Below are 19464 nucleotides of genomic sequence, written 5' to 3'. Positions count from 1 at the left end.
CTTCCCCACAGTGCATGTAGGCAATAACACCTCTAAAGAAGGACAAATTATAAAATCAGCCCACCATAATTTGGGATTTGTCATCCAGTTATGTGAAAAGACTGGAGTAATTTGCCAACATAAAGATGGTCTCATACAGTGTACTGTCGACAGCTAGTATTGTGATGATAATGAAGCTATCTTTGTAGAACTGACACAGATGCATAAAGTGGTTTTTGAATCTGATATTAGCAACAGACACCCAAAACAAAACTGAAATATTCTTATACATTTAAAGGATTAATAAAATAGGTCTTTAGAAATACAAATGCTTGAAGCTTCAACTCCAATAGAGATGTTTTAAAATGAGACGGTAAAACTTTGCTTTTTTGCTAAAGCTTCCTCAGACAAAAGGAGTTTGCATGAAATTTGAGAATGCAAAAGCATCTGGTTTGGACATTTTGAGGTTATAGCACTATGGCACCATACTGATATTTTGAATTATTACATCTGAACATAGTGTAAAAAAATGCAGCATTTGTGAAAGAGACACACAAATGGTCACCTGAAAAATAAATCAAACTAGATATACCCCATCAGGGCTCTTATAATATTTGTTATGCGACAAATGGGAGACTAATTCCTAACTTAGTAGGCCTCTCAAGTACTACTGACCTATATGAACAAACATAACAATATAAAAATAATTTAGACTAATTTTGGCTTACTAAATGTGAAAACATCATCTCATGCTTTAGAGCACCATTTCTAAAATAGAAGCACATACAGTAATTATTCTCCTAATACATCTTAGTGGAGCTAACAGATAATTTCATTGATGAATAAATAATCATAGTGCATAATCATTATTTTCAAATTATAGATCCCACATGGCCAGCATTCACATTGCTATATAGAATTGTGAGTCTCCTAACCCCATGATATAATTCCTAAAATGCAATAGTTGAATTTTAGATTTAGAGAAACTAAGGCAGGAGAGAAAATTATTTCACCATTAGCAAAGCCATCATAGCATATAGACTTGGAAGCTAGTTCAAGAGAAAACAGAACAGTCTACAGTTTTTTTTTAGCATAAAGAAGTGGGAACTGTCAAAGCTCTAACATTAAACCAACACACGAGGAAGAGAAAAAGGTAAAGATCTGCACAGGAGAAGGAATTATTCTGTCAGAGGTAGCAGAATGATCAAGAAAAATAAATTAGGTCCTCCACAATGCAGATAAACAGGTGTGGCTTTTGTAAAGGGAATACACTGCCATCTGTTAAGTGAAAGCCATGCTTTAATGGTTTGCAGCAAGAGTTTAAGGAAAAGTAATTTAGTTAGTACTGTAGAGTTAGTAGTAGGGTTTAATTTGCTTATAGAAGGACCAAGAAGACAAAGTTGTATCATTAGAAGTAGGTAATTAAGAAAAAGGCAAGAAATAGGTGAGGTTGGAAATATGATTTTTAGAATCTAACAAATACTGTTTTCTTTTTACTCAACAATCAAGAAAAAAGAGGATACTGCACTGAAAAAAATGGTTCAGTGAATTGTTGGATGATAAGAGCAGACCCCTAAGAAATTAAACCATAGCAGGCATTCAGAAAAATGAAATATATGTTGACTCTTGTACCACTGTTTTCATGAGGAAGGGGGAAAGAGATGACAGAAAACAGAAATAAAGGATAAGATATGGATGACAACAAGTTTTAAGCTCCAGTCCTAAAATAAAACAGCAGTTGTGAGCTAGAAGGACCAAACATGGAGGCTTGCGGGGGGGACAAAACCTAAAATAGTTACTTTTGTAAGGACAGTGGTAATTTTAGAATGACCCATGAACAATGGAAAACAGGTTACAGAAACCTGTACTGAAGTTACTATACTGTATATGGGGTCTCACTGTTCTCTCTGAAGCTGGACTCTGGTGGCAAGTCATTGCAGAGCTAGCCAGACAGGAGATGATCCTGCGCTTTCCAGAGGGTATCCTTGCTCAGCCTATGGTTCTGCTTTAAATTACTATCATACGCTAAAATGGTCATTATGTGTAGAACAGCTATTTAAGGATTCTGCAAAGCAGGCTTAAAACCACGAAAACAGTGTGCATCCAGGATGTTCTAGGAGTGAGTACAAACTGGTACAATTTTGTAACAGAGAATAAGGAGAAAACTAACCTTCATTTGATAGCAAACCCAGAAGATATGTGATCATCGATAGAAGAAAAACCTCATTTCATTTACAGACTGCCCAAGGAGGGTTAATCCATCTGGAAATATTTTACTTTAGGTAAAAAACAACTAGCAGAAATACAGGTGGAGATGTAGGATGTGTTTTTATGTGTATCCAGTGTAAATCTACATGGAATCCAGTTTCCTAAAACTGGAAACAAGGTCAAGGAAGAAATATTCCAAATCATAGGATGGAAGTGGTGATATGGTTTAGCAAATTATTTTCTGTTTTATCTTGGTGAACAAAAAAATCCTGTCATTCTCAGTAACATAAAATGTAATAGCTGCTTTCATATAAATTTGAGATAGGAAAAATTGTTGCCAGTGCAGCCAGGTTCAGTTGACTTTCTCTTATGTAAGGAAGCTGAATGCCATTCAAATAAAACTAATCTCAACAGTCCTGCAAGTTCCATCATCTGCTGTGCATCAAAAACTTTCAAAGGTAGGATGAGATATCATTACCAAGGTTTGGCTGAGTCAGTTTATTGCATCTCTGCCAAGTATAGATTTCCTACAAGAGCCTGGTGGTTTTAGTTATTCAGTAGAAAAAGGCAGGTACTAGACAGCTTTTTTGAGAGATATAAAGGTACGGATTGTTTCAAGTCTGATGAGCTTCCAAGGTTAGAAAGTGAAAAGTTTTCCAAAAAAGCTGCAGAGATATGGATGTGGTTTAGTTAAACAGTAAATCTGTATATCTGCCTCTGAATTAGGCACCTTGTAAACCTGTTCACCAATGAAAGACTCCTCAGAAGAGCAACCTAAAAAATAGCAGTAACCTGAAGGCCACATCCAAATAAATTTCCAGCAGCACTGTGAAGAATTTTGTCCTGGGGACTGCTTGCATAAGTTTAACACAAATCCTATTTTCTGAATTTGAATCAAATACAAAAGAGTATTCCTAGGATGCATGTCTTTGCAGTACCATATCGTCAGCTATATTCAAGATATTCTATCTACAAGTATCAATCACAATTACTTTTTCATTGCCATTATTACATTGATCTACAGTTTCCTGTACATAGTCCTATTAGGACTATTTCCTGTACATAGTCCTAGGCAACTAATTCAATATACAACTCTGTCTAATCCATTTGCAAAACAAAACCAATGCTCTCTTTTCTACTATCTAAAGCATACAGAGTGAGATATCCACAATCAACAAAATGCTTATGTGGGCTCCAAATGACTTGCTCTAAAGCAAGTCTGGTTTAAAGATATACAGTGTTGCCCAAATCTAATCAGAATATCACACGAGATCAAAAACTGAAATGATAAGCTAATACTTTAACTGTACATGTAGAAGGATAACATTCAAGTAATTCAATCTGTTGCTACAGGACACATTCAGCATCTGGTATTCTTAAGAATGGGATGTGGACTCAGGATAATATTTATTTGGAATTCTTCATTGCTATAGTAATTGTCTGGTTGCTAAAAAAGGAATAAAATACATAAATTTTCCAGGTATTTTAACAATGGCTTTCCTTTTCCTACCGTTATCTGTACCGAAATTCATTCTCTTCAGCATCCAAAGAATTATCATTTTTTGTTGTTAGAGACTAATTTAAACAAAAATACATTTAAAAAGGCAATATTAAACAAAACAGTTTACTAACAACAACTTTATCTTCTGACCAACATGATATAAATCATGGGTAGTTGTCACAAAGGTGTATACTGGTTTACATACAACCAATATCAGAAGGAAAATAGTTGTACCTTTTTCTGCTGTAACATGCTTTATAAGGTTACAAATATTTGCAAAGAACCAGGGCTTTGTGAAGAGGACTTTTTGCTTTGAAGTAGTAGTAAAATGACAGTGTAAAACCCCTGTAGTAAGCTCTTGCCAAGATCAAAATTGTGAATATTTTCCTTATTTCTCTACCTTTTTAACAACCAATTCTAAAGTATCCATACAGTCATTTCCCAACACTTTTTTATCCTATTTAAAGTTGAACTTTCTTAAATATCTGTAACAAAAGCAATCCATGACTTGCAAAGTGCTATCTAAAAAGCTGATTATGGAAAATTTTAAATAAAACTATATCCACCCCTTCTGATTTGGTATTTATAACATATCTAGAGGCCAAAAGTTCATTCTGCAGAGTTAATATCTTAAAACACATATTTTAAATATTTTTTCAAAACTGATTTTCCAAAACAGTTTCCAAAACAGGAGGAATTTATTGTTCATGATAGGAGCAAGCAAGGGACACGATATGTGAAATTGAAAAAGAAAAAAAACAATAACAAGAATAAAGAGGTACACAAACTATAGAATGTATTTTCTTGTATAGGAGCTTTGAGCTTTGCAAGATTCAATAGTATTCTATACAACGTCAGTGTCACATCAGCCATTCATGGAAATAAATACATCTACAATATCTTGATTTGTCTACTTAGAGCACTTGAAAGATGCTAATGAAAAATAAAGGTTGCTCAAATTGCTAAGGGATGAAATTTTTTTTATTAATTACTATAGATAAGCTAGGAATTACTAATAAGTAATGCATATTTTTCTTAAGTGAAATGATAGTCTTTATATGAATGTGTACATAGCACATAGATTTTCTGCAATGCAGAGATATGGACTTTTCCCCAAATTAGTACGTGAAGCAATATGAAGAGAAATTATTTGGATAGGATTTTAGCAGTCATGGTAACACACAAGGGCAAATACATCAATTCCAAGTCTTCGGATTACAGATTTCAAACAATAGAGGGCTCCTTTCCAGAAACTGCATTACCTGAATACACACAGACATCTCTCACTAATTTGTTGTCTCAACCATGTAGAAGAGTCTCAGTGTATGCTTCTAGGTCATTATAACATTACATAATATCTCATATAAATGTTAAATGACAGTCACATATGGACATATATGAAATACTAAAGATACTCTAGAAACTTTCTCTTGTATTTTTATTTAATTGCTTTCGACTTATAACAATAGAAAAGTACTGGGCTGTGGAAGAACAGCACTTGCCCGAACAACAGACGATGTATCTATTATCTCACTTCCATGAAGGTCATCGACCTATGACAGTTGGAGTAGCAGAAACATTAGAAATCATGTGCAATTTAATCTTTACACAAATAAAGGAAAAGTATCACAATGCCTGAATAATGAAGAGTCTCTCAGAGAAAAAGAAAAGTCTGTCCCTGAGGATATTCTTCATTTTCTTTCCTGAACTGTTCCAATGCGTTCACACTATGAGATTCACTCACTGTGCTGACACACGTATTAATAGTATTTTGGCTGGAAGAGTGTAGATGTTCTAAAGTGATTGCAAAGTGCATCTGTGACTCAGTTCTCCTTTCATTCATTCATTACTTCTCCATGTCAATTCTGGGAGACTATTGTTCACCAAGAAACTGTCATCAGGACTGAAATTAACTGTGTTTTCTCCTACTTCAGGCAAGAGTGTTTTTATGTTCCCTGCTTTCCAGAACATGCTACATTATCTTTTACAAGGTTTGCGATGAAAATATTATATCAGTTTCATTTGAAAATGGACAATTGGGAAAATACGGAAAAGTATAGACAACAAAAGGGGATAATCTATAAAAGCATTTGCTTGTGATTAGTTTTTATCCTTTTCTGATAATTTAGAAATCAAGAAAAAAAAAAAAAACAAAAACATTCCTACTTCATTCCCAGTAGATAACAGCTAATGATGGAAAACAATACAAGTTATTTTCTATTCGCTGAAAGTGGAACCTCTGTGTCTCCAAGAAAGGAATGGACCAAAAAATAATCAAGTCAGAAAAGGTGAGCTGTTTCATCATGTTGATATTTAACTAAAAATAAAGAGTATAAAAATTATTAAAAACAAAAACAAAAACAAAAACATTGCTGCTGTTCACAAGCTTCAGAAGACTTGAACTGCCTATTGGTCTCTCTTTAACAATGTTATTAGATTAAGACTATGAAGATTATGTTGTTCTTGTTTATATGCCAAGCTGCAGGTTTTGCAATATTGTGGGAAAGACAAACTCCCCCTCAGAATCTGCATTTTATTTTTCACTGGAGCTTCCTATCTCTGTATGTAACAAGCCAAACTGTCTTTACACTTTCAAAGACTTCTTTAACGTCATTCTCAAAAAGATTAGAGTATGGAGCTCTATTAAATATATAATTGCTGTCCTTTGGAAGGAGAAAAATATTTCAAAATTTTGTTGGTACTTAAAATGGTGACGAGAATTCAAAATTTGGAAATATTTCAAGCTAATAAAGTCAAAAGGTATCATGGATTTTTTTAACATTTAAATTCAACATTAAAAACATCAAAATGAAACATTTCAACACAACAAAGGCAAACAGTACAATTTCTATTGATAGCTGAGTCAGTGTTTTTGAATGGAATATTAATACTTTAGAAAAAAACATCAGTGTAAGAGAAGTATTTAAGAAAATTGCTAGTTTCCAAAATATTAATGAAAGAAACACATCTCCTTACATGATAAATTAGACTTTCAAATTTGAGAAAATTGAGTGTGATCTTCCATGAACAAAAGCTCTTCCATAGTTGTTCTACTGCCTGAAGGCTTGAAGAAGAACCACCATTTTATTCATCTAAATTAAAGTGTACTGCTTTTCCATTTAGAAAAGGAGATTGAGAATTCGTTCTCTTTTATACTCATCACTCTGGAATTAAGTTTTGATATGAAGAGGGTAAAAGAGGAAATATGACTATTCATTAAAAAATTATAGCAGTGTTTAGAAAGGATCTGGGTTTTGCCTGAAATATTCCTTGAAGGTGCCTTTCAGTGAAAATACTTACTCACTACCTGAAATAGATCCATCCTTTGGTACAGTTGCCTGTCTCTATCAGCATATTGGGCCAGGGAATTATTATATCTTATATATATATATATGTTTGGCTAATTGCAATGATACAACAGAAGCTAAAAAGAATAAAATTTTATTTTATTTTAAAAAATAAAATACAAAGCTTCATTTATTCTTCTTTTTTGTTCCCAGAGAAAATACTGTGGATGAAATTATGGTCACCACTGTATAGGTCCAGGGAGGGCTGAAAGACGGCTCAGAGAATTTATTCCCCTGGTCATAGTCTCCTGCAGATATCCACCTATAACTCGTGCAGCCCTTGGACTCAGCAACATAAGCTTTTTTGTATTCTGCTCAAGTAGGTGGAGACAGCAGCAGACATGTCCTCTGCACTTGCTCTGCCAACAGGAAACAACACTTACAGAAGGAGCTTTTCTTACATGTAACTCTGCAGCTAGCCAGTGCCACAAATCAGGACACGTGGACAATACTTTAAAAAACCTTCACCTTACAAATTTCAATTACATCTCTAGCCCTGGAATTTCTGGGGGAAGAGACAAAATGTTTGTATTAACCACACAAATTAATTTTCACACACAGCATGTTTACTCCCTAAAGAAAGAAAAGCAACATTTTTTCCTACTTCCAATAATATATTTGCATAGCCAGACGGCCTAATCTCTTTATCTTTTCTTAGGAAAAAAGGTGTATATACCAGTTTTCCCAGCAACTCTTCCACAAGCTTGATCATACAAACTAAAACAGAACATGTAAACCAAAACAGAAGATAAAACTAGCATCAGCTCAAATAAGCATAGCCCAAAACTTAAAGAGCTATGCATACAAAATTTCACTAGATAATATGGATCTTTTTTTTTTTTATTTTAACTCTTTGTTATTTTAAAGATAATACAGTGAAGAAGTAATCTTCAAGGTGTATTATTTTGCATTCCAAAGAAAACATTTCTGGTTATGTTTCCTGAAAAAAAAAAAAGAAAATGTTATGGATAAGAGCATAATGCAAGGAATACTATGACTCCAAGCAATACAGTAGACAGTGATGTGCTTGCCATTCTTAATAGAAATATCAAGAACATAACAGTCAAGCGTGCTCTAAATCTATATGCATGTTGCCTCATTTCATAGGCTGCATTACCTCATCTCTCCTTGACACATCTCAACACTCAAATCAATGATGACAGACATCAGGGCCTGGTGGATTCTTCTGGGATCACATATTTTATGTAATATTTTTTGGTTACCTAATTACAATGTAATCCTACATTTAAAAAGTATTTAAGGATATTTCTCTTTCTATTTCTCTATTTTCAATTTTTAGCAACCTGAGTTGCATGCTGTATATCTGCTGCTTTACCAGCCAACTGCAAATTTTGCAGCCAGGATAACGACATGATAGGTTTTCACATAAATACTTTTTATATACAAATTTTGGAGACTCCAGTTAGAATATTTTTAATTCCCTTTTTTGACAATTTTCCCAAGACTCCATTTCTTTTTGACAATTCACTTATTTATAGAAAGCAAGACAGTTTGCAATTTAGGTGTAGAAAAGGGTAATATTCTGCTGCTGCTTTGGACTTCCGGTATGATCATCCAAATGAAGTACCTAACCTATACAGAAGGGAGAAAACAGTTTTCATTCCAACACAAATTTGCAATTTCCCTGTTTTTTTTCAGTTATTTCTATGATTTGCTTTCTAGACCTTCCAGAGGTTTTTCATTTATTTATTGTTAGATATGAAAACTCCTTTACAACATACTAGGCAGAGATCAAGTATACTAAGAAGTACTAAATGCAGATGCCTAGGCTAGCAGGTAGGAACAAAGGTAAGATACAAATGGAACAGCTGAAGCCAAAGTAATTCATTTTTTTATGGTTTTGATTTTCTGAATTCCGACAGAACACTTCACTCCTTTTCTAAACACACAAATTTAGTGTTCTATACCTGAGGCAAAGGACAACATACCATGTAGTTAATTGTCACCTTGTCAATTATGCATGAAACAAACAAAGCAATTTAATTAAATTTGCACGTTTACAGCAAATTTAAAAAAGCGGTAAGGAGTCTTTCCTACTACTGAATGCTCTAGAAGGCTTCTATTTTTATAGAAATACATTCAAGCTATTATATTTTAGACTGTTTTCAGAAAAAATAATTAAAAAAAAAGAAACCAACATACAGTTCAGAGTTTGAAACATAGGATTCATGCATGATTTATGTGTAGAAGCTAAGGATTACTGACTTAAGTATCTTATCACGTTCTACCCACATAAAAAGGAAGGAAAGTTACACAGTTGACAGGATATTGAAGCAGGAAACCTGGAGAGAAAGTGATGCCATATATCAATATCAAAACTTTTATAAATTTAAGAACGTCCAAAAACTTGTCTCAGAATATGTTGCTGTTTTGCCACTGTCCTAAGCTTATGTTTTGCTGTATCAAAGCCAGGATTTAGAATGGCCTGGAAATGAGAATCTTTATGCTGAAAAACTCATTTCACATGCTTGAGTTCAGCACAGCCAGAGAGGTGGCAGATGCCAAATTGAACAGTCTGGATTTAGGATGCTCATAGCATAGAGAAAAAACATTCTACGTCCCCAAAATACATGGAAACCCACAGAAAACTTGTACAACACTTTGCACAAAATGAACAATTTTACTTCCTGATCCTGCAAACTGTGCCTAACTTAATGTTTATGAATATTCCCATTTAAGTCAACTGGATTATTTACGTGCATTAAATTGAGCACATATGTAACTGTTTTTCAGATAAAGGTCTTAATTACTTTAAAGGTATTGGGCCATTTTTCTTCAGACTTGACTCAATGAGAGCTATAGATCAAGTCTAGCTAGAAGTTACTAGCATTATCTGGGTTTAGTTACCCACCAAAAACGTTTCTGACCAGGATATAAAAAGAAAATATTCTCACACTCCCTCAGCATTACCAGAAGCATTTCAAATCAATTTTACACACATTTGTCAAGAAATAACTATTCAGATAAGACTGTCTTCATACAAAATAGGGTATGGGTTTCAGAAATTTATATCTCAAAGTAAAGATGCAAGTCATTCATGCCATGTTTATTCTCTCACAATGCATAACTAAATAGGACCGTATTATTTTTTAAGCAATATCCTCTTTACATCTGAAGAAATAATAGAGAAGTTTAAGATAGATGACCAGAAAAAAATTACTCTTCAGAAATTGATGACTGGAGGAATGACAACGGAAGTAATTAGTACAGTAAGAATTTAATAAAACATTTGTTTTCCTAATTTAAACATAATAACATGATAGAAAAAAACAAAGAAAGAAATAAAAAGCAACTTTGAAATGCCCTCTATACTCCCTATGCATGATAGGTAAAACAATAAATAAAAGGAACATTTTCATATTATCTGAGTTGATTTTAAAAAAAAAATGAAAATTTCTACTACTAAAATTAAGTGTCATGAGAACATGAAGATAGAAATTATTGAATCCTGTTAGTTCTGAGATTACTTTGGTCAGTTCTCTTATGCAACTGAAAATAGCAAATTATTTTTTTCCTGCATGTCTCTGTCCAGACTGGTGTGCGCATATAGGTTTAGCCACTCATTCAGCTCCCAACAGAGACTGACACAGACCAGCATTTGCTGCATATTCTACTAAAAGGGCTAGTGTGATCCTGTTGTGTATAAGATACACTGTAGGTCCTGTCTCCAAGTACTTCTACTAGGTGAACATGCTGAGTGTTACCACATCCATGCTGTTCTTCTTGAGCATGTTATTTTGTGCCTATTTTCTTTTAAAGTACCATGAAGACACTTGTTTCAATTCAGATGGTTCCCAGGACTCCAGCAGCTTCTACACCTACTTACACAACTTATTTCCACAGCATAGAAGACACAGGCTGACAAATGGCAAGTACCATGCTTGAGGAAAATAGAGCTAAACTATTAACAGGCTACTTTTCAAAGACTATAGATCTTCTATTCATTTCTGAAATAAAAAACCCTGTACCTATATATTTTTCTTGCTAGCGCTGACAGCACACATCATGTTCCTGGCTCCTAATGTGATAGAGAGAGTAAGGGTTCTGGTAACGTTCAACTCTGCCATCTGTCCAGTACTGGGCAAAAAGTTCAGCTATGATTTCACTCAATGAGATGTGTGTTAAACATCCCATACACCTTTACCAGATTACTTAGTCACATTCATCATTATGCATAAATTAAAATGAAACTATGAAAGAAAATCCGACAAAATTAAGGACTAAAACCTCAGTGGAAACCTAAGAAAATCAACTTGCAGAATAGACCTTCCTAACAGTATTCTAACTATGTAACTCAGTATATAATTCAACTACAACAGTTTTTATGTTTTATGAATAACAAAAGCCCAGAAAGTACCTGAGTTTGTAATTAATTAAATCATATCCATTTATTTGCGAAGTGTTCCTTTTACATCAGAGATAAAGAACCCTTCCTGATAAATAAAATCCTTTTGACTTTGCTGGGATCAGGTTATTTCCCATTTGGTTTCTGTTACCTAAATCAGATATAGCCATAAGCAGCAGGTTTTTTCCCTCTCCTTCTCTTAACATGTGTTTTTCAATACTATTCTGAGACTGAATGCAAAATCTGGCCTTGTCTTCAAAACTCAAAATCTTCACCATAGGTGTATTTTCCACATGTTGCATTTAAATTCTAATGCTGAAATTAACAGCTGGTGCAAAAATTACAGCCCTTCCCTTTTGGGAAAAGCCTTGAGAGAAAACACGGAACAAGTCTGCTCAGTGTCCATCTGCATGTCAGTTTGCTTATGGATAAAGAGAAGAACAGTAACCTAATTCTTTGCAAAGCTTTTAAGTGCTAAACTAATCACTTAAAGTTTAAATAATAAAATATAATGCAATAGTCCGTGAGTTGACCTATTTTGGCTCAAGGCATGCATAGATATTAGGGATTTTGTTAGAGTTAGCTGAGATATAATGACTATACTTTATAGCAAAGAAAGATTTAACCCAACATGCCATTCATGATCTTAGCTAGACTTTCAGGTCTTATGTAAAGAAGAACATTAATCATAAAATAAAAGAAACTAATACTTTAATTCCTTTTCCAGCAATCCTTTGAACACATGTCCCTTGGCTTATTAAAAATATTTAAATCTGTTTCATTCACGTACATACACATTTTGTAAATTAAGGTGTAATGTGATCATACCCTTGAAACTTTAGGTCTATTTACACTTTCAGAATTGATGTAGGGTCAAGTTGAGCTGGTCACATTAAGCATAATTAAGAAGCTGATATAAACAGCACAAGGACTCTCATTTACCTGGCTCTACTTTGTGCTTTGAAGAGCTATGTTACAATCTTAATTACGGTGGTTCATTTCCCCCAGGGCCCTCTGCTTTTGACAAGAGGCTGGGAGGACAGAATATTTCTGCAATTTGAAATGCAACAAATGCACCAAACTATCTTTTAAAACTTTATTGAGCTATAATGGCCATGCTGCTACCATTCACCTCTGGAAGCAAAGTGTTGAGGGAAACAGCAGACTGGACAGCAGGTATTTCCAACAGTGCACATGGATGAGCTTTACCCCAGCATAATTAAGAGCAAAAAAAAAAAAAATCCCTAAACTGTTATATAATCTGAATTAGGCCTTAAGTATATTGACACAAAAAAATTGTGACCCAAGACAGAAAAGTGTATACTTCACATATTTGACATGTAAAGGCACTTAACTATTTTTGTGAGCAATAAAGACAGTGTACACATTAAAGACTGTGTTTTCCACATGTGCTATTTAGCAAGCACATAAAATACATTGAAGAGTTTTGAGTGTGAGTTGCCTACACATGCTGTTTCCTACTAAATTACAGAGGGCGAGAATTTTGCTCTTAATTACAACATTTCTCCTGACTTCAGAAAAGGTTTGCAGAATTTACAGGAAGTTCCATGAGAATTCTGTTATTGTACAGATGAAGATATTAGTGAGTGGAACAACAGCAGAGGATTTTAACCTCCACATTTCTCCACAAACAAGAAAGGAAGGTCTTAATGCTCTGAATTTCTCTGGAAACAGGATCAGATTTGGTACTGGTTACTTTACCGTCTCAGAGTGTGCACTCATGGACAGCCTAATAAGCCTCTGGTACACTGAACTCTGCACTACATTCTTCCCTAAAACACTCCACACTTTGCCATAAAAATCCTGAGGACACAGGATCAGCAGCAGGAGCAGACTGTCTGTGGTATAATAGATTTGTCCACATTCATGCTGTAGAAAATCTGAAAAAGAAAAATAAAAACAGCAATCCACAACTAGAAAACCAAATACAGCCTTAGGTTTCCATGTGCTGTGGTCACTTGCAAACTGAAGAGTAATCTCTTATCAGCTGCTCTCACATTTCCACTAAACACATGTGAGCACACTATGGAACGCATGGCAAATCACTAAGTCTCTTTATAGTTCAGATATAGTGGTATTACAATAATAGCAAAACTTTCTATCCCTGAAATAATATACTGTATAACAGAGAGAGGAGGCTTAAATATGTCTAGAAAAAAAAAAAAAAAAAGTAATATTCCAGGCTTAAAATACAATATTTTATACTACTTAGCAGGCAGCTAAAGAGGGTTTATAGAGAAGAATGATGGATGTAATTTCCTTTTTGGAAAGAAGGGAAAAAAAATAAAGTTATAAGCAAAAGAACTGAATTTAATCTAATATCACTACTAAAGCTTGCCATAATCTTATGGAGCATTTGGGCAGTACCTAGGGCCAAAGAGATGATCCTGAATTAGCATAGTATACAAATCAGCTTTTCGATTTTTATCAGATTATCTGCATTACTGGCTAATGCTGATGCATTCTGCAACATACAATAAACACTTCTAAGCTCCATATTTCCAAAGTGTAAAATATCTTCAAAACAGATCTTAATTGTTTTAGCAAGATAAAGTATGCTACTTTTGCATGAATAATATTATTCAGAATTGCATTTAGTCTCTTTATTTATTATCTCTAATGCTACTTAAAAGAGAAGTTAATAGAGTAATTCATTCTCATACCATGACCTTGGTCACTAGTACATGATGTTTCATATTCATTATGCTGAGCTAAGTGAGGGCTCTGTTATAATATCACTTAATTTATATTCTGAATAATGCTCTGGGGACAAGTTGCTCTTGTGCATTAGGGTTCTATCTAAATCACAATATTTGAAGACAAGTAGAGAGAGCAGATAACTATTAAACAAGATGTTTTCTAACATAAAACATTATTACAGGCTCTGAACATGAGACCTTGGGAATTAAAAGTTAAACAGCCCAGTAGTTTTCCTAGAAATATTCATCTTGTCTTAAAATAAATAAATTAATCTAATATTGCATGGTCATCCTGCATTTATTTTATATTTGTAAATTCTTCTAAAGAGTGCTATTTGTCATGCCACAACCCTCCCCCCCAGAACATCTGTTTTCCCCTTGTAATTTAAAAAAAACTGATGGTTTTCTGCATTTGGGGTTTCTCTTCAGGGAAAAGTCCAGTACAGTTATCTAATCAATGAGAAACCATTACCTGTTTCTTAGCTTCCTGCTCCAAAAATGTAACTTTGTTTCCTTCCACTTTCATGATTAGTGTAAATTAATGAATTAAAGGTATAAAAAGAAAATAATTTTCACTATTCTAGAATGCAAAAAGCACAATTTGCCATATGAACCAGAAGGTTTTGCATTAAATGCTTAATACCTACAATCTTTAATATTATGCAATCCCCAGACTATTTGACAAACCAAATTAAACCATTCCAATGAAAACATCATAATAAGGCAGCAGTGGATCTGCCTCTCCAATTAAGCAAATGAAAAACATCCCTGCTACAAGCCTGGAAGCTCAGCTTGGGACATGAATGTTAAATGGGCATACTACCTTTTTCATTTATGTTCCAACACCGATAGAGGACTCGCAAGTCACCCTACTTGTAAGCACTATTTTCTTCAACATATCAGCATGTGAATGCAATAATTGATTAATCCTAACTGGAGATAGACAAACAAATGTAATGTTATTTTTTTAAAAAGAGAGACTCCAGCTCTACTCCTTAAGATGATTTTACATAAAATCATATTCATAAATCTTATATTTACTAATATGAGATATAGATTAGTTTCCTACTGAATGCAGAACAAATCCAAGAAGATAAAAGTAACATTTTAAAGCTGTTTTTCAAATTAGAACTGTACTTCTCACATCCCTACCATCCTTTTTTGCAGCCATCTCCATGTATTACCTACACAAAGTAAACAAAGCTTCAGTTTACAAGGTTAACAGCACAGAAGTTTTTCAGTTAACATCAATAAAAGGAACTTCATATTCTCTTCTCCCTCATCCCTATTATAAAACCAGATGGCACAGGAATTCTAACTGCAAAATAAAAAACTAAATTGAATGCTTTTCAAAGGCTATGGTGGATTAAAAAAAATCACAACACTAAGTCTGTGCAGACCTGAGTCTCAAGAGTCTAACTCAGGAATGCAGAGGAACTCAGCATGGTTTGAGATGCCTCTGTCCCAGGTGTTCTACCAGCTCTCCTACCCCACTCCACAGATGTTGGTCCTCAGTACTGCAGATCTCCACTTGTGAAATCCTTCAACCCACAGTCTCACAGACACCTTACCCTACATAAGTGAAGGTGGGTCTGTGCCAGTGTACTAAATCATGAACAGTTGTAATGGATGCACCAATCTGATCTGCCGCAAACATTACAGAGGCAGGAATATCTAGACAGACCTGAATTATAGACTTCTAAGCCACAATTTTATTTCCCAGAGATCATCTTGTCACAGCAGGGTTGTCCCCTTATGATATACTCAGAGAGAGTAGGCACAGTCAGCAGAGCAGAGAATCATGTATCTACCTATTACTATGTACATACGTCAACCTGAGCAGTACCTCGTATCTCAATTTAGCATGCTATGGTAGTTGTATGAATAGTAGTAGAACTTGCATTGGAAGTATAATGAATGATTTTGGCAGCTCTGAAGTAAAAGGTAACAGAATATGTAGGATCTGTATGTCTCTGACTGATACATTATGATATATTACAATGCTCCTGACATGTCAAAAGAAGTGATTTAGTAGTCACTGGTTATTTCAATTTACTCTTTTTGCGTTTTTAATTAGTAAATGAGTCCCTCATGGTCAAATGATTAATTACACAATAATTCACTGGAATACCTTCTTTTCCTGTTTGAGTGGAACACACAGTATATAGAGAAACTGCTTGGAATATAGACTGACACTATAAATTATAGCAATACATTCACACTGCTTTAGTTAAGGCTGTGTCAGCAGTCCCATTAAGAGCTGCTGTTTTCAGGATAGTTAAAATTAGGTAGAGAAAGTTCACTCTAGGTTGCATGTTGGCATGCAGGAACTCAGCTAGGAATTAAACTCCTTCCATCCATGTTACATGTACATATGATGAGGGTGAGGAAAAGTGAAGGAAGATGTAGAAGCTGTTAAGGCGGGGGGAAGGGAGAGGGCTGAAAGTAAAGAAACAAAAAACACCTGCTGTTTGTTATATGTGATCATAAGTCATAACAGTACTTCGTAAATTTCATTTCTTCTCCCCAAGAGATCTCAACAGGTTGTTGAAAATTATGGCATTACACTCGACACAAGCATGAAACACCCAGTACAATGCTACTACCCAAAATCACAGAGTGAGGAACAGAGTACAGTTTTCCTTCCAAGTCCTGGCCACAACTGTCCTCCAGTAGCTACTGCACAAACATTAGATTTTCCTTAAAGTAGACAGCAGACTCAATTTGAGAGACTTTCAAAATGGTATATGGATAGGCATCTTCCAGGAACTAATAATGGAACTTAAATTATGAGTATGGTAAGCAGAGCATGGTAACAAAAACTCCTTATACTATGAGTTGGCTAGATATGAAGAACCTCAAGGATGGGAACTGCAGAGCTACAGTGGTGTGGCTCCATCACTAAGTCTTCTTTTACTTGAAAGTGTTTTAAGCTAATCCATTTGGCTTTCAGTTGACAAAGACTAGCTGGTTAGGTGTACTGATGGCAATACTGTTCTTCAGCTGAGGATATAGCAGCTCCCACTTGAATAAAGTTCGTTCGATGGATCAAGATGTTTGCCAGGCAAAATAATCCAGTCTATCACAAATGGTCTGATTCAGTGGGGAAAATATAACAATATTCTTTACCAATAAATTCAGAAAGTGTTAAACTTATTCTCTGCAGAGTTAAGATGCTAATAGCAAGTATTCAACATTCATAACCTTCCTATACCTTTATGTTTAAGGACTACGAATAGCCCTGACAATCAGCTGTGTGCATATGTAAGACAATGCTGAAGAAAATGTATGTCCACAGTTGCCAAAAGGTAAAAATTGACCGGAATTACAGGGCTGGACAGTTTAGATTAGATGAATTACATTTATTGAATAAGATGGTCCTAGCAGTAGTATAATACATGACATTAATTATTTTTATATCAATCTTGGGATTGTATACATATTAAATTGAGAGGCAAGTTCCTACATCACTGTACATATTAAAGAGTTACAAGGTAGAAAAAACTTCCAAGTTCTCAAGTATCACACATTACTATTTCCATAAGATAACCTACTCATTCAATAAAATACATATTTATTCTTCCAAAGACTATATCTTCATGATTCACAAAGAACTGAGAAACCTAGAACAGTAGTTTCCTTGAAGTCATAAAGCTGTCAAGATGGATAGCAGGAGGCTAATTTACATCATCTTAAACATATGCCTCAATACACATACTTTCTCTATCCTTTCCTCCAGGCAACAACCTCTTTCTTGTCATTGTGTAGAGAACACAATCTTCCTGAACTTTAGTGCTCTGAAACTTCACCTTACTTGTATACATTATATGACACACATTCATGGTACCTAATTTGCTTAAAGCCGCATTGCTGTTTGAAGCCTGGAGAAAGAAGAGTCACATGAAAAAAAGTGGGGTGAGGATGAAGAAGACAGGGCAGTAAAGCAAACTTTCAAGAAGACATGGTAAAACTCTATACAACTTTAGGGGATGAAAGCTGACAAATGAATAGCAGTTTTATGCAACTCTTGAGCCTTATTTAATCTACAAAGGATCTGTCAGACCAAATTTATAGTCATAAATGTGGATTTCTAAAAATTATAGTTGATGGAAATAAATCATGAAACAATTTAATTTACTTTATTATTTTACTTTTGCAATGGTTATATATTCTAAAGAGCAGTTGGAGCTTTGGCCAGCACTTTTAGCTTTATTTATAGATTGAAATAAACTTACTTATGTGAAGAAGTTTTATGATCCAAAAAAATAATAGGAAATGTTACCTTAGGGAAACTGTGCATGCAAGCACATATAGATGGAAATTGTACATGCAAGCCCACTCCATCACCTAACTGTGGAAGAGGTCTTCTCTCCTAACAAAGGACAGTTGCATCAGTCACCAAGTCAGGCACCTTCCCACATGCAAGAGACAGGGCTGCAAAATTAACAGACCAGTCCTGAATTTTATTTTTCCAAGTATGACTCCTAGACCAGAGGCCTGCATTTGGAAACTGATAATCATTTTTAAGTGAGCTGGGAAAGCTCACATTAAAAATTACTATTTCAGTATTGTGATGCCATTTCAGAGCAGTCTTCAACATCTTCTTGCTCAGTCAAAGCAAATCCAAGGCAAACCAATATTAATCTAACAAGCTCCCCTAAATCTTCCAAGATTTTGAAGATAGCCACATTCATGGTAGAAACTTCTTTAACACTTATCTCCCTTCATAACTACTCAGCATCCTCAGTACAATGAAATCACTGAGTCCCACCTCATGTCAAACAATTACCAAACTTTATCTTTGTATGTACATCGGCACAGCCTGAGCTCCACGCACAAGTTTAGACCCTAAAATAACATCCCTGAATTGAGGTTGCTTTGCCATTCTATTGCCTTAGCTGATATTTGTGTAAGAAAGCAAAAGCTGTTAAAAGAATATTTGCCTAAATCTTTAATCTGTGATCTGTACGATTAGCCCTTCTGAAAATCTGGTGAGGATCTTATAATTCAGCAAGTTCAAAAATGCTTAAGCAAACAATAATCATAAGCACAAGAGCAACACCTTAGAAGTTAACTTCAGGTCTGTGAATCACCTCATTAAGACTATTTGTCTTCGAATTGTATTAACAGTAAATTTAGAAAAAAACAGCCAATTTAGAAAAAGCTGTTAAGAATGTATTTAATTTTTATTATTTTTCATTTCATTCATGAAAGCTCTTAAATGTTGTCCAAATTCTTATACTAACTGAATTATGAATAAATTCAGTGAAGCATTTCAGCACACACATAAGTCCTAAAGTTAGTAACTCATAAGTTGGCAAATCTAAAGCAAGTAGATTACAG

Source organism: Pezoporus occidentalis, unplaced genomic scaffold (genome assembly GCF_034315485.1).
Source record: "Pezoporus occidentalis ecotype Australia unplaced genomic scaffold, CSIRO_AGI_Poc_V1 ctg2, whole genome shotgun sequence".
In the NCBI taxonomy this organism is placed as follows: Eukaryota; Metazoa; Chordata; class Aves; order Psittaciformes; family Psittacidae; genus Pezoporus; species Pezoporus occidentalis.
This window is presented reverse-complemented; position numbering follows the sequence as displayed.